Genomic DNA, 15,226 nt, shown 5'->3' on the forward strand with positions numbered 1-15,226 from the left:
CAAACAGGCCATCTCTTTCCATTTCTCTTCACGGGTTTTAATAGCCTTTGGTCATCCTTGCTGACTTTCTCTTGAGTTTGTCTGCTTTTGTCTGAGTCCTTGACGACAAAAAAAATGGTCCCAGACCCTGGGCCCAGGAGTTCAAATGGGAACAGAGTGAGGTAATTTGGATATTACATTTCTGTGTGTGCAGCCTGTTTTTAAATTCCATGTGTGCCTACTGGCACAAAGGAAATTTTCTACAAAAATGAAATGTCCTAAGAAATATTAAAAAGGCAGAATATTTCCCCTAAAAAGAGTAGAAATTCAGAAGTAGAAACTTACCTCAGAAGCAGAAGCTCACCCCCACCTTTGTTAATGGGAGGCCAGAGTAGTCTACATAATGAAGCCCTCTGCCCATCTCACCACCTGGCCTGGGAAGATTGCATCAGCCAGCATTCAGGTGAAGCCATGTGGTCCAGACAAAGCCTACAAAGTTAGCTAAGACCCCCGCCCTTGGGAATCTGACAGCCAAAGGGATACATTTCTTACACAGGAACAAGAAACACTAAGGTGAGACGCAACAGAGGGTATAAATAAAACAATTGCACTCTCTGCATCTTGGCCCTTTTCCCTTCTTTTCCTTCACCCAACATCTTGATGTGATTGTCCTTTTCACTTTGGGGCTCCAAGCCATGTGGTCCTGCTGTCCACCATTAAACCATCTTTCCAAACAGCCTCCATGTTTCCAGTGTCTTTTTCTCCACTTGGAACTGAACCCAGAAGGGATAATTCTTCCAACAGCTGAAAAGCTTGTTTAACCTTCCCCAAAGTTCTGTTTTATTGCAGCCTACACTTTGAAAACTTTCCTGTGTTGGAAGAATTATCCTTCTGGGTTCAGTTCCAAGTGGGGAAGAAAGACACTGGGAACGTGGTGACTGCTTGGAAAGATGTTTTAATGGTGGGCAAGGCTTGGAACTCCAAAGAAGGAAAGAGGATCATATGCTTTAAAATGTTGGAAAAGGTCAAGATGAAAAAGAAGGGCTGAAAGTGCCTGGTTTTATATCCTCTGTTGGGATTTGAATTTGAGCTTGTGTTCTGGTTGGTTGTCAGACTCCCATGGGGCCATGCAGAGGCAACTCTGTAGACTGTCCTGAGTCCCAGGCTTGGTTGAGCCTTGCTGGATGATGATGTAATGAAGGGGCTTTGGGATTCCTATTATGGGTCTGCCTAAATAAGGTAGATCTTTGTTATGTAAAATAGGCTGGCCTAGGCCTTAACGGCCCACCATTAACAAAGGTGGGGGTGAGTTTCTGCTTCTGAGTTTCTGCTCTTTTTAGGGGAAATATTCTGCCTTTTTAATATTTCCTAGGATATTTCATTTTTGTAAGAAAGGGCTGGGTGCTAATTTCCTGCTTACATTGTTTCAGTAAGAAAACAAACTATTACAGTGGAAGTAAGGTTTGTGAGATCAAACTAAGTCACATTGTTTTAAATTGTTGGAGGTTAAAACCCACCCCCTCCTAGGAAAATGAAATATTTTAGGATATACTAAAAAAAAAGACAGAATATTTCCCCTAAAAGAGAGGCAGAAACTCAGCCCCTCCCCTTTGCTAATGGGCCATTAAGGCCTGGATCAGTCTATTTTACATAACAAAGATCTATCTTATTCAGACAGACCCATAATAGGAATCCCAAAGCTCTTTTATTACATCATCATCCAGCAAGGCTCAACCAAGCCTGGGACTCAGGACAGCCTACAGAGTTGCCCTTGCATGGCCCCATAGGAATCTGACAACCAATCAGAATACAAGCTCAAATTCAAATCTCAACAGAGGATATAAAACCCAGGGACTCTCACCATCTCCTCCCTTTTTTCACTCAGGATCTCCGAGGCATGTGATCCTGTCCACCATTAAACCATCTTTCCAAACAGCCTCCGTGTTTCCAATGTCTTTTTCCCCCACTTGGAACTGAACCCAGATGGACATTTCTTCCAACTAAGTGAATTTGGAAATGTGTTTATTTCTCCCCCACAAGAAGGAGGTGGGGGGGTTGTAGAATAAGAGGCAGACAGATACTGGGCAAAATAAATCAGAGACTGAGGTGATGTGCGTGAGGTTTCCTCTTTAAGGGTGCTTGCAATCAACCACACACTTTATCCTTGCCTCGCCTCAATGTTAGCTCAGTTGATGTACTAGCGTTGCCAGTTTTGAAATCTCTTCATGGTAAATCTGTCTTAGTTTTGGCAGAACTCTTCAATAAAAAGAGAAGATGCTTTAAATCATGTTCATTACCCATTTACACAGATATTTTTTAAAAGATTAATGCCATGCAGGCAAGAAACCTACTGTACAGGTTGTCCTTGACTTACAACAGTTCATTTAGTGACAGTTTGACGTTACAACGGCACTGAAAAAAGTGACTTAGGACCATTTCCCCACACTTATAACCATTGCAGTATCCCCAGGGCCATGTGATCAAAATTCAGGCGCTTGGCCACTGACTCATATTTATGGCGGTTCTATTCATAGATGGGGTCTATGGTCACCTTTTGCGACCTTCAGACAAGCAAAGTCAATGGGGAAGCCAGATTCACTTAACAAATGTGTTACTAACTTAACAACTGCCATGATTAGCTTAACAACTGTAGGAAGTTAGCAACCACCCGTCTCCTAGAAAAATGAAATATCCTAGGAAATATTAAAAAGGCAGAATATTTCCCCAAAAAAGAGAAGTAGAAACTCAGAAGCAGAAACTCACCTCAGAAGCAGAAGCTCACCGCCACCATTGTTGCCAAGCAATCTGAATTTTGATCACATGACCACAGGGCATACTACAACAGTTGTTAAGTGTGAAAAATGGTCAATTAACAGTTAATAAATAATGTCATACAGTTGCTAGGCTCTAAGACGGGATAACGAGACAGAATGACACCTTCAGTCCCAAGATGTTGTAATTGATACGAAAAAATTGTGGTTTTTCAGTTTCAGAACAGAGCAAATTATATTTATATTCGTTTTTCCTACCCTGAAATTTGGGCCTTGGCCAAAACTGAGACATACTCCTAACTTGCAGTTATCTGTACATATTGGTTCTAGCCAACTGGCAGATTAACTAGTAACTTATTAAATTAATATCTGGTAAAAAGTTAACTTTATTCATTGTATCTGTCTTACAGTTATGTATGTGACTTCAATTTTACCTACTCACATAGACTTTCTCATATTTGGTGAGATGAGAAGGGAAACACAAAGATGGTATCTGGACATGTAGATGCTCTGAATTCCTAAGCCCTGATCTTGGAAAATTATTAATAAGATGAATATTTATCTATTTTACTTTTAACAAAATATTATAAACGTAAATTTGCCCACCTCTGCAAATTTACAGACTACAGTGTTCCTAAGCCATGATCAGTTCATGTCAGACACTGGTTTCTTACATGGAATAAGTCAGTGGGTTGTATAGGATCATTACATTTTATCCTCTAAATATTTTATGAGATGGCTAAGCCCAGAAGAGACAATTTCTTAGAAGTCACCAAGTGCCAACTTCTGGATTTGTACGAATTTCTGAGCTAGGCACCCTCAGTGGATTACCTAATTCTTTCCTTTTTTTTTTCTTTTCTTGATTTTGCATAATATTGGCACTATCAGTTTAGGAGCTATGGATCCTTTCTACGGAGCCAAAGACCCAAAATGTCTGACACCACCCAACCATCATCAATGATGTTCAATTTTTTGAGTGAGAAGCTGCGATCTTTCTCAAACCTGCAACTTGGTGCGCCCCATTTTTTAAAGTGATACCATATAGCGATAACACTTGGACTTACATACTGCTCCATAGTGCTTTTCAGCCCTCTCTAAGTGGTTTACGGAATCAGCATATTGCCCCCAACAATCTGGCACCTCATTTTACCAACTTCGGAAGGATGGAAGGCTGAGTGGGATTTGAACTCCTGGCAGGGAGCAATGAGCTAGCTTGCAATACTGCATTCTAACCACTGCATCACCTCTATAGGTACTTTTAGTAGAACAGATTTATTATATACTTATAAAAACACCAACTATTGCTCACCCATAATCTCTGCAATCATTGTTATTTAGATTTATACCCAAGGAGCTCAAGATGATTTATATGGGGATCTCCATTTCACCCCCTGAATACAACCCTCTGTTGTATATTGATTTGAGAGAATGGAAGTAGCCCAAAGCTAGCTGAAGTTGGACTTAAACGTGGGTGTCCTTAGTCGGGGTCCAAAACCTTCACAACTGACTTTCACTTGTTTTTAAATGTATTTGGCCTCTGTGGGCTGTGGGATTAAACCCACAAGGAAAAACCTCCAACTTGGTGGCGGGGAGAGTATGAAATAACTGCCATAAACAGGGGTGGGATTCAAATTTTTTAACAACCGGTTCTGTGGACGTGGCTTAGTTGGTGGGCTTGGCTTGGTAGTCATGTGACCGGGTAGACGTGGCTTGGTGGTCATGTTATTGGCTGGGCGTGGCCAACTCAATATCAAATCGAGGCACGCATCTCCTCGCCTGGCCTCTCATGACTGTGGGGATGCTACAACAGTCGTAAGTGTGAAAAATGGTCATAAATCACTTTTTTTAATGCCATTGTAACTTTGGTCACTCCACACAAGCAAAGTACCAGCAAAGGAGGAGAAAAAACTCCAGAGAAGTTCCTGAGACAGGAAGTCTAGTCCTGCCAAGAATGTAATAAGGGTTAACGGAGAGGCAGTTTCTGTAAGCAACACCAGAATGTTTCCTTCCTGCCTTCCTTACAGGATTAGGCCAGTAATTTCTTCTAACAACTGGTTCTCCAAACTGCTTAGTATGTTAACAACCGGTTCTAGCAAATAGGTGTGAACTGGTAGAATCCCACCCCAGCCATAAACCACAGATCTTCATTGACAGATATCAGAAGATAGTTCTCTGTTGGAAGGGCTACTCATCTAAACCCAAGATGGGACTCCCATAGCCTTGAAGCTGCTCATCAGCATTTAGGATTTAAGCATCAGCAGAGAGCAGATGGTGTCTAGTCATAATCTTCCCACTATAATAAGGTTAATTACAGTAATTATTTATTCTTAGCATTTCTGTCTATTTTTTGCATCTGTGAACATATGCAGATTTTATGCAAATTTAGGCTCTTTTTCTATGGTCAAGAATGGCAGTTTGGTTTTCCCCATCCCAGTCGAGGGATGTAGAAACTATTGCTCAGTGGAACAGACAAAGCAAGACAAAGCTGGTATTCAGATAAGATATTTCAGACTAGGGCTGTGTTGGCCATGAAAGCATTAATTTTCTTCTCTTTGTACCATTTGATATTTTTCCCTCTTTTCATTTCAGAAGAAAAACACAATTGTTTGTACTCCTGGGTCATATTTTAATATTCTGTGATTCAGACTCAGTGGATATTAAATACACACACGATGAACAGCTGGTCTAGTCCGGCTTCTCTGCTTAGGAAATCTGTAAAATGTTTGTCTTCACCTTTTCCTTTGTACTGCTAGATCGGTGGCTTTACTTTACTCTCAATATATATTAAACATATGCTGCTCATCACGGCATTATATGTTGCACCTGTGTCTGATAAGGTAGTGACCCATACAGATTATCAAGAAAGGCAATGCTTGCCTTTCCTAAATTATCCTGTCATCAGTTATTCAGGACCTGTGTGCTCACCTGCATGGTGACTTCAAGGAATATTAGTGACATTTAACTTCATATCCAGGTTGCTATATATTTTTGTTTTAATAACCTGGCTACTCTCTTGAGAATTGACTCTCTTAAGTGTAGAGTGTCAGAGTGCTAAGTAATGGGTACTGAGATATGTCCATAATTGTCTGTTGCATTCTGGATCTTCCACTTGGAAGATTGCATCACTTGAATTTTCCAAGTGGCCTTCAAGGTCAAGCCTCATTTAGAGTGCATTGCAGTAGTTGAGCCAGATAACTAGGCATGACCCAAACTATCTTCCTGATAGGTGAAGTTGTGCAAAGGCCTTCATGAGCACAGCTACCACCTCCTCCAAGTATGAATCCATAAAGACTCTCAAATTGTGGGCCACCTTTGAAGGGGGAAGTGCAACCCTACCAAAATGTCTATGGAGATTTTCAATCATCCATTGCATCCTCAGTGTCAATGGAGATTTTCAATTATCCAAAACAAAGACAAGAAGCAATGGATGGAAACTAATCAAGGAGAGAAGCAACCTAGAACTAAGATGAAATTTCCTGGCAGTTAATCAGTGGAAGAACTGGCCTCCAGAAATTTTGAATGCTCCAACTCTAGATGTTTTAAAGAAGAGATTGGACAACCATTTGTCTGAAATCATACAGGGTTTCCTGCCTGACCAGGGAGTTAGACTAGAAGACACCCAAGGTCCCTTCCAAACCTGCTATTCTGGTCTGTTCTACTCTGCTCACAATCCAGTTGCCTTTTGGAAAAAAAATGCACGCTTGGGACCAACCCTATTGAAAGGCAAAGGGAATACATATTTCTATAAGTAGGTGGCCCTAAAACCCCCAGCCATTCAATCATCATAAGACTGATTTGGGGACAGTTCCTCCCCATCATGGGGAAATGGCACCTCAGTGGCTAAGACGCTGAGCTTGTCAATCAGAAAGGTCGGCAGTTTGGCAGTTTGAATCCCTAGCGCCATGTAATGGAGTGGGCTCCCGTTACTTGTCCCAGCTTCTGCCAACTTAGCAGTTTGAAAGCATGTAAAAAATGCAAGTAGAAAAATAGGGACCACTTTGGTGGGAAGGTAACAGTGTTCTGTGTGCCTTCGGCATTTAGTCATGGCAGCCACATGACCACGGAGATCTCTTCGGACAGTGTTGGCTCTTCAGCTTTGTAACAGAGATGAACACCATCCCCTAGAGCTAAAAAATGATTAGCACTTATATGCGAGGGGAATCTTTACCTTTACCTTAACTCCCCATCAAGATCCAGACAGCTTCCAGGTATTGGAACATGTCTTTGACAGCTTCACTTGGATGTCAAAAGAGATAACTGAACCACAAATCCCAAGTAGATGAATTCAGGTAAATGTTGAATATAGGGATGAGCTAGTGTAGCCACCCCATAAAGGCCTACAAGGACCAAGCTGTACACAACCAACAACCTGAAAGAAGGAATAAAAACACCACAGAATTCTAACCACTACAGAGAGCTGAGGAGGATACCTTTGCTCAAGGAGCACAAGGATGGATGTACTAACTCCTCCTCAGTCCAACTTGGCTCTGCCTGAACTCATTAGAATTCTATTGGACCAAAAAGCCATTTTGGATATCCTAGAGAAAAAGACATTTCAGATAACCTACAGAGAATGAAAGGAGGGTATTTGTTCAGTAGGCCTGAGACCTTCTCCTTTTTGAACCTTCAACAACAAAATGTTTGTATTATGTGATATAATACATTATGAGGTTGAAGATCTGTAAGAGTGGCCAAATGAGAACATAAACCAAATGTTAGGCATATGGTAGACCATTACAGGATTTAACAAAAAAAAAAAAAGCCATCTGTGATATCAGCTGTGAATAGCAACACCAAGAAGACATGAAAGAAACACCCAAGTGATGAATAATATGAGACCAAAGGTGGCATAATAATTTTCTAAAAAATGTATTTTATTGTTAAAATAATGAAATAGAAGGGAGAGAAGTCTGCATTGGATTGTGGCAGAAGAATAAAAAAAGAAACAAATTCTGAGCATAAATAGACACGTGGAAAAACTTTCCAGTCACACATTTGCTGATCACAACATAGATATTAAAAATATTAATATTTTATACTGAAAGTTTTCACTACTGTCTATCTTTGACCACATCTTTCCTAAAACCATATTCCAAATACCTAAATTTGTCTAGCTATGAAATGTGTGCTATAATAAAGAAATAAATCATTCCTGCTTAATATATACTGTTAATATGAGTGTTGCTTCATGTTCTCCCATTTTGGTTTAAAATTGTGCAATCTGGTATTGTCAGCAACTTTACACTTTCCCAGTGTGGGCCCAAAATTTGTGTTTGCAGCTGTCAGTATATGTCTTAGTAAAATGTGATTGTTTTTAATCTATTTTTTTATTTGGAATAATAGCGAGTAAAAAATAGCAATAGCACTTAGACTTGTATACCAGTTCATAGTGCTTTATAGCCCTTTGTAAGTGGTGTATAGAGGCAGCCTATTGTCCCAACAACCTGGATCCTTATTTTGCTGACCTCAGAAGGCTGGAAGGCTGAATCAACCTTGAGCCGGTGAGAATCAAATTGCAGAATTAGCCTGCAATACTACATTCTAACCATTATGCCACCATGGCTCCCCCCAAAATTGAGATGTCTGTTCAAATTTTATTTTTAGGATTTTATGAATATTTTCGTGCATTTCTTTCTTGTGCTGTTGAGTCTTTTTACATATACACTGCTCAAAAAAAAATAAAGGGAACACTTAAACAACACAATGGAACTCCAAGTCAATCACACTTTTGTGAAATCAACTGTCCGCTTAGGTAGCAACACTGATTGACAATCACTTTCACATGCTGTTGCGCAAATGGAATAGACAACAGGTGGAAAGCATAGGCAGTTAGTAAGACATCCCCAATAAAGGGGTGGTTCTGCAGGTGATGACCATAGACCACTTCTCAGTTCCTATGCTTTCTGGCTGATGGTTTGGTCATTTTTGAATGCTGGTGGTGCTTTCACTCTAGTGGTAGCATGAGACGGAGTCTACAACCCACACAAGTGGCTCAGGTAGTGCAGCTCATCCAGGATGGCACATCAATGCGAGCTGTCACAAGAAGGTTTGCTGTGTCTTGTCAGCGTAGTATCCAGAGCATGGAGGCACTACCAGGAGACAGGCCAGTACATCAGGAGACGTGGAGGAGACCATAGGAGGGCAACAACCCAGCATCAGGACCAGTACCTCTGCCTTTGTGCAAGGAAGGACAGGAGGAGCACTGCCAGAGCCCTGCAAAATGACCTCCAGTGGGCCACAAATGTGCATGTGGCTGCTCAAATGGTCAGAAACAGACTCCATGAGGGTGGTATGAGGGCCCGACATCCACAGGTGGGGGTTGTGCTTACAGCCCAACACCATGCAGGATGTTTGGCATTAGCCAGAGAATACCGAGATTGGCAAATTCGCCACTGGCGCCCTGTGCTCTTCACAGGTGAAAGCAGGTTCACACTGAGCAAATGTGACAGATGTGACAGGGTCTGGAGACGCCGTGGAGAACGTTTTGCTGCCTGCAACATCCTCCAGCATGACCAGTTTGACAGTGGGTCAGTAAAGGTGTGGGGTGGCATTTCTTTAGGGGGCCACACAACCTTCCATGTGCTCACCAGAGGTAGCCTGACTGCCATTAGGTACCGAGATGAGATCCTCAGACCCCTTGTGAGACCATACGCTGGTGCGGTTGGGCCTGGGTTCCTCCTAATGCATGACAATGCTAGACCTCATGTGGCTGGAGTCTGTCAGCAGTTCCTGCAAGATGAAGGCATTGGTGCTATGGACTGGCCCATCCGTTCCCCAGACCTGAATCCAATTGAGCACATCTGGGACACCATGTCTCGCTCCATCCATCAACGCCACGTTGCACCACAGACTGTCCAGGAGTTGGGGGATGCTTTAGTCCAGGTGTGGGAGGAGATCCCTCAGGAGACCACCCGCCACCTCATCAGGAGCATGCCCAGGCATTGTAGGGAGGTCATACAAGCACGTGGAGGCCACACACACTCCTAAGCCCCATTTTGACTTGTTTTAGGGACATTACATCAAAGTTGGATCAGCCTGTAGTGTTTTTTTCCACTTTAATTTTGAGTGTAACTCCAAATCCAGACCTCCATGGGTTGCTAAATTTGATTTCCATTGATAATTTTTGTGTGATTTTGTTGTCAGCACGTTCAACTATGTAATGAACAAAGTATTTAACGAGAATATTTCATTCATTCAGATCTAGGATGTCTTATTTTTGTGTTCCCGTTATTTTTTTGAGCAGTGTATTAAAATAGTCATTTTGTTATAGAATTTCTAATGTTCATTGTCATGTAATTGGTTTATCTGGGTAATTATTGACAGTGTTATATACCTGTAAAACCAATTTTCCCTTAAAGTATAACTTGGAGTAGATGTGATCATATAAACCATTAAGAACTATTACCAAGGAGGACAAAATGTATTAAGCTATGTTGGAAGAAATATCCTTCTGGGTTCTGTTTCAAGTGGGGAAAAAGGCACTGGAAACATGGAGGCTATTTGGAAAGATGGTTTAATGATAGACAGGACCACATAGCTTGAAGCTCCAAAGTGAAAAGGATGATCATATACTTCAAGGTGAGAAGAGAAGGTCAAGAAGGGCTGAGATGCTGAGAGTGCCTGGGTTTTATAACCTTTGTTGTGATTTGGATTGGATCTTGTATTCTGATTGGTTGTCAGACTCCCATGTGGCCATGCAAGGGCAACTCTTGTAGGCTGTCCTGAGTTCCAGGCTTGGTTGAGCCTTGCTGGATGATGATGCACTGAAAGGGCTTTGGGCAATTGCTATAATTTTACCTGGAGATCTTTGTTATGTAAAGTATTCTGGCCCAGGCCTTAATGGCCCACCCATTATCAAAGGTGGGGGTGAGTTTCTGCTTCTGAGGTAAGTTTCTGCTTTTGAGTTTTTACTCTTTTTAGAGGAAATATTTTGCCTTTTTAATATTTCCTAGGATATTTCAATTTTCTAGGAGAGGGATGGGTGCTAACTTTCTACAGTTTTGTTCCATTCTTAATTGCTCTTGGATTCTGGATCCAATACCTATCTTCATTTCCCCCGTCATAAGTGTTGGAACAATTCAATAGTATAGGGCTAAGTTAAGTTGAGCACGAATGAGCTTTCTGGTGTAACTGATGTGAAATGTGTGACCTCTAGTGGAATCGTTTGGGAATGCATTCATCACCTAATGGAACTGAAATTACAGGAATGACATCATGCTTCCAAAACTGAAATGTGTCCATTCTCCTTCCATTATTCTCATTCATAGAGACGGATAAACTTGCCCAAAATATCGAAAGTTACAGTTATTTAAACTTTGCTCCCTTAATTAAGGATTGTAAACATTTCAGATTTTCAATGCAGATATTTAATTCCTACAAATATCAAATCTAGAGACTTGATAACAAGCATTAGGCTTGTTTTATTTTATTTATTTATTTATTTTCCTTTTTATTTGTCAATTGCTTACAAGATAATAGGTATAAGTAAAAACATAGTTATGAATACATGGATACATATAAGAAAAATAATTATAAAAGAAACAACAGGACAGGGACGGTAGGCACGTTGGTGCGCTTATGCACACCCCCTACAGACTTCTTAGGAAAGGGGTGAGGTCAATAATGGACAGTCTAAGGTTAGAGTTTTGGGGTTTGGGGAAAAAACCACACAGTTTTCTTATACTTCAGCACACACCTCACTGAAATCAATGGGATATCGAAAGATTAAATTCTACATAGGTGGATGGAGAACTAGAAATGTTAGACAACCTTCTCAGTGCCCTACCAGTCACCCGTAGAATGCAAAACTGCCAATCAACCACGTCTTTATACTATTCTGGGGAGGCATCCAGTCACAAATTTACCTTTCTAGGATTAGATAATGACAATTTAGCAGGTAAATAGCCCTTAGCAGCATTCCCACCAGTATGGCTCCCTCGGGGCTTTCTGAAATGTGACTGAATGTATCAGTCAGGTAAAGAATAATACTTCAGGAATATTACATTTTTAAAAATAAAGAGAAAGGAGACAGTGGTATTCCCGGAGTACAATTGCAAGAGGTCAGGGAGTCAGGACTGTTGACTGAGATTAGCAGATAAACCAAAGAAGAGTGCAATACACACACCTTAAGTTTTCTTTAAAACACTTCATTGGTTAATCAAGACTATTGGGATTAAATTAAACAGCCCTGGCAGTGCAGTGGCTAGAATGCAGTACTGCAGGCTAACTCTGTCCACAGCCTGTAGTTTGATCCGGATGGGCTCAAGGTTGACTCAGCCTTCCATCCTTCCTAGGTCGGTAAAATGAGGGCCCAGATTGTTGGGGGCAATAGGCTGGCATTGGAAATGGCTCAGAGAGTGCTGTCAAACACTATGGACCGGTATATAAAATTGCTATTGCTATTAACAGAAAGTATTAGAAAGTATTGTTAGGGCCAAGAAGTCTACAGAAGGCTAGAACAATAGTGGTACCAGAATCAATTGTGGACCCAAATAGTCTGTCAGGGAATTGCATAGCAGCTGTCCACATGAAGTCAGAAACACTGACAGGAACTTGTATTTTTATATAAATAAATCTATTTTACATTGATATTTACAGCAGACAAGAAAGTCAGCTACATAGGAACATCATAGGAGTAATTTTTAAAACAGCACACAGAAGACACAGAAGAAAAAGGTGTCAAAAAAAAGGGAAAACTCTCCCTTTACAGCAACCCATCATAGCATAGATTGCCTCATGCACGAGCCAGCACTGCCAAACCAATCACCGGTGGGATTCTACAGTTCGGACCAGTTCTATAGAACCGGTTGTTACGATTCTGTGCAGTTCGGAGAACCGGAAAATCACGCCACTGGCTGGCCTCTCCCCTTCCCTCCTGTCGGATTTCTTGCTTTCTAGCTAATCTAAATCATTGTTGTACTGCTTTGCCTTCACCCAGGAGGCTTCCCTGAGGCCCAGTCAGGGGTGGTATTCAGGGGGCTGGGGGTGGGGGACAAATGGCCTGAGAGTAGAGCTGAACCTTCCTTAGGACTGAAGCTTCTATTTTTCAGTGCAGACTCAGGCAGCAGATAGTAGAAAGGTAGATCTATGAGTGAATCTGTGATTTTGCAAGCAACTCAATGGGCTTTGCCTGATTTTAGGTAAAAGTTGTTCTTTTTTTAAATAAAAAATTCAATATTTACATAAATATTTACAATATTTACACACAAGCCATGCCCAGCCAGTCATGTGACCACCGAGCCACCTCCCAGTTAGCAAGCCACACCTACCCAGTCACATGACCATCAAGCCACACCCACAAATTAGGCCATGCCCACAGAACCGGTTGTCAAGAAATTTGAATCCCACCCCTGAAACCAATCAACGTCAACTCCGTGTTCTGGCCCATTGTACATTTTACTGTTCCAGCTACTAAATTTAATATCTCTAACATAGTCCTTCGAAGTTCAGTCCCAGTGATTCCCAATCTGTTGAGAGGGCAAAAGTGCCACATTCCAAAAGGCAGGACTCCTATAAGTCTGAGAAGAACTTCATTGCAAAAAGTATCCATGGGGAGACATTTTTCCCCCTGGAGTTTCGAGAGTTTCCGTGGGATTTAATGGAATTGCGTGGAAGCCAGAGAGGATGGAGACTGATACAGAGAGGAAAAACAGGATACGTATATTCCTTGACATGTTTGTTTATTTAGCAACCATTTGAAGTCATGACAGACCCTGGAAAAGGAACTTAGGATCTGGAACTGAAATTGCAATGGTGCCTCCACCCCCTGCAGTCACATTTAAGACTGTTTGCAGTGCACTAATAGATGACTGTTTTTGCTGGAACTTGACATTTACTTCTGATTTCTGACCCCAAAAATGGTCCATAGCAAATGATGGGTTTGCTTAATGATCATATTTGCTTTATAACCATCAGCTGCAAAGAAAAGAAGTCATAAAATCGTGTGCGGTCATGTGGCAACCTGCTTAATGACTGTTACCTCTTACAACTAAGGGTGGGATTCTACAGGTTTGCACCTATTCGCTAGAACCGGTTGTTAACATTCTAAGCAGTTCACAGAACCGGTTGTTAGAAGAAATTACTGGCCTAATCCTGTAAGGAAGGCAGGAAGGAAACATTCTGGTGTTGCTTATAGAAACTGCCTCTTCGTTAACCCTTATTACATTCTTGGCAGGACTAGACTTCCTGTCTCTGGAACTTCTCTGGAGGTATTTTCCCCTCCTTTGCTGGTACTTTGCTTGTGTGGAGTGACCATTCAAAGTTACAATGGTACTGAAAAAAGTGGCTTATGACCATTTTTCACACTTACGACTGTTGCAGCATCCCCACAGTCATGAGAGTCCAGGCGAGGAGATGCGTGCCTCAACGTGAGTGATATTGAGTTGGCCACGCCCAGCCAATAACATGACCACTAAGCCACGCTCACCAACTAAGCCATGCCCACAGAACCGGTTGTTAAAAAATTTGAATCCCACTCCCGCTTACCACCATAATTGCAAGCTCAATTATGATTGTAAGTCGAGGACTACCTGAATTCATATCCACCACTTCACAACTAAAAGAACGCTCCAATTTCCCACCCTAAGGGAATTTCGCCAAAATGTTTTTTCTCTTTTGCAAGAAAGTGGAAAAACATATTCCCTTCATCAGACTGAAAACCAGTAAGAAAAAGCTGCAGGGAAAATGTTCTGCCTCGGTTTTACTTTAAAATCACCAATGACCCAGACTGACCTCCTCGCTGCAAGAATGTTGTTATGTGATCATCTCAAACACTTACCAAGCTTTTACTGTGATGGGAACAGCAAGAAAATTACAGGAGCAGCCAAGAAGACTATTTTTAAGATCTTGAAACTTTCCCCTCTTCCTCACACTTCAGCAATTTCTTTTCTGTTTTGATATTAACTGTTTTGAGTTCCCTATGGGTAGAAAGGCAGGGCATACATGTGAAATAATTAAGTGAATCTACCTATAGCAAGGTCAGTTCAAGTAGTGGTGATATTCTTCTACAGATTAAATACATCCAACTTGGATGTACTAAAAATACATTTTTAATTTTAAAACTAAAATCCTTATAGCTTAGAAATTTTCCCAAGGAGAGGAGAGATGGTAAGATTTAACTTCTATTTCAAATTTTCTTATCTTTCTAAAGAAATGTTTAGAGCAGCCTAGCCTTTTTGCTGTGTTAATACAGTAGGAAAAATTAAATTTCATGAAAAAGGGAGTCAGTGTTGTGTCAAAAACCAGTGCACTGTCATTTTCTATATTTTGTCTAATGTGAGTTATGTAAAATAACATTAAACTATTAACTCATTCTTAAGTAGAATCTTTGACATGGTCACTAAGAGTCAATACTGACTTGATAGCATATGATGAACTAATCAAATTATACCCAGACTTCAAAAGCAATAGCGACTTAGTCCCACAAGATCATAAAAAAGATAGAGGCTGTTAATCCATTAAGCATGAAACTGAAGCAT

The sequence above is a fragment of the Pseudonaja textilis genome, chromosome 2 (assembly GCF_049901715.1).
Source record: "Pseudonaja textilis isolate UNSWEBS1 chromosome 2, rPseTex1.2, whole genome shotgun sequence".
NCBI classification, from domain to species: Eukaryota; Metazoa; Chordata; class Lepidosauria; order Squamata; family Elapidae; genus Pseudonaja; species Pseudonaja textilis.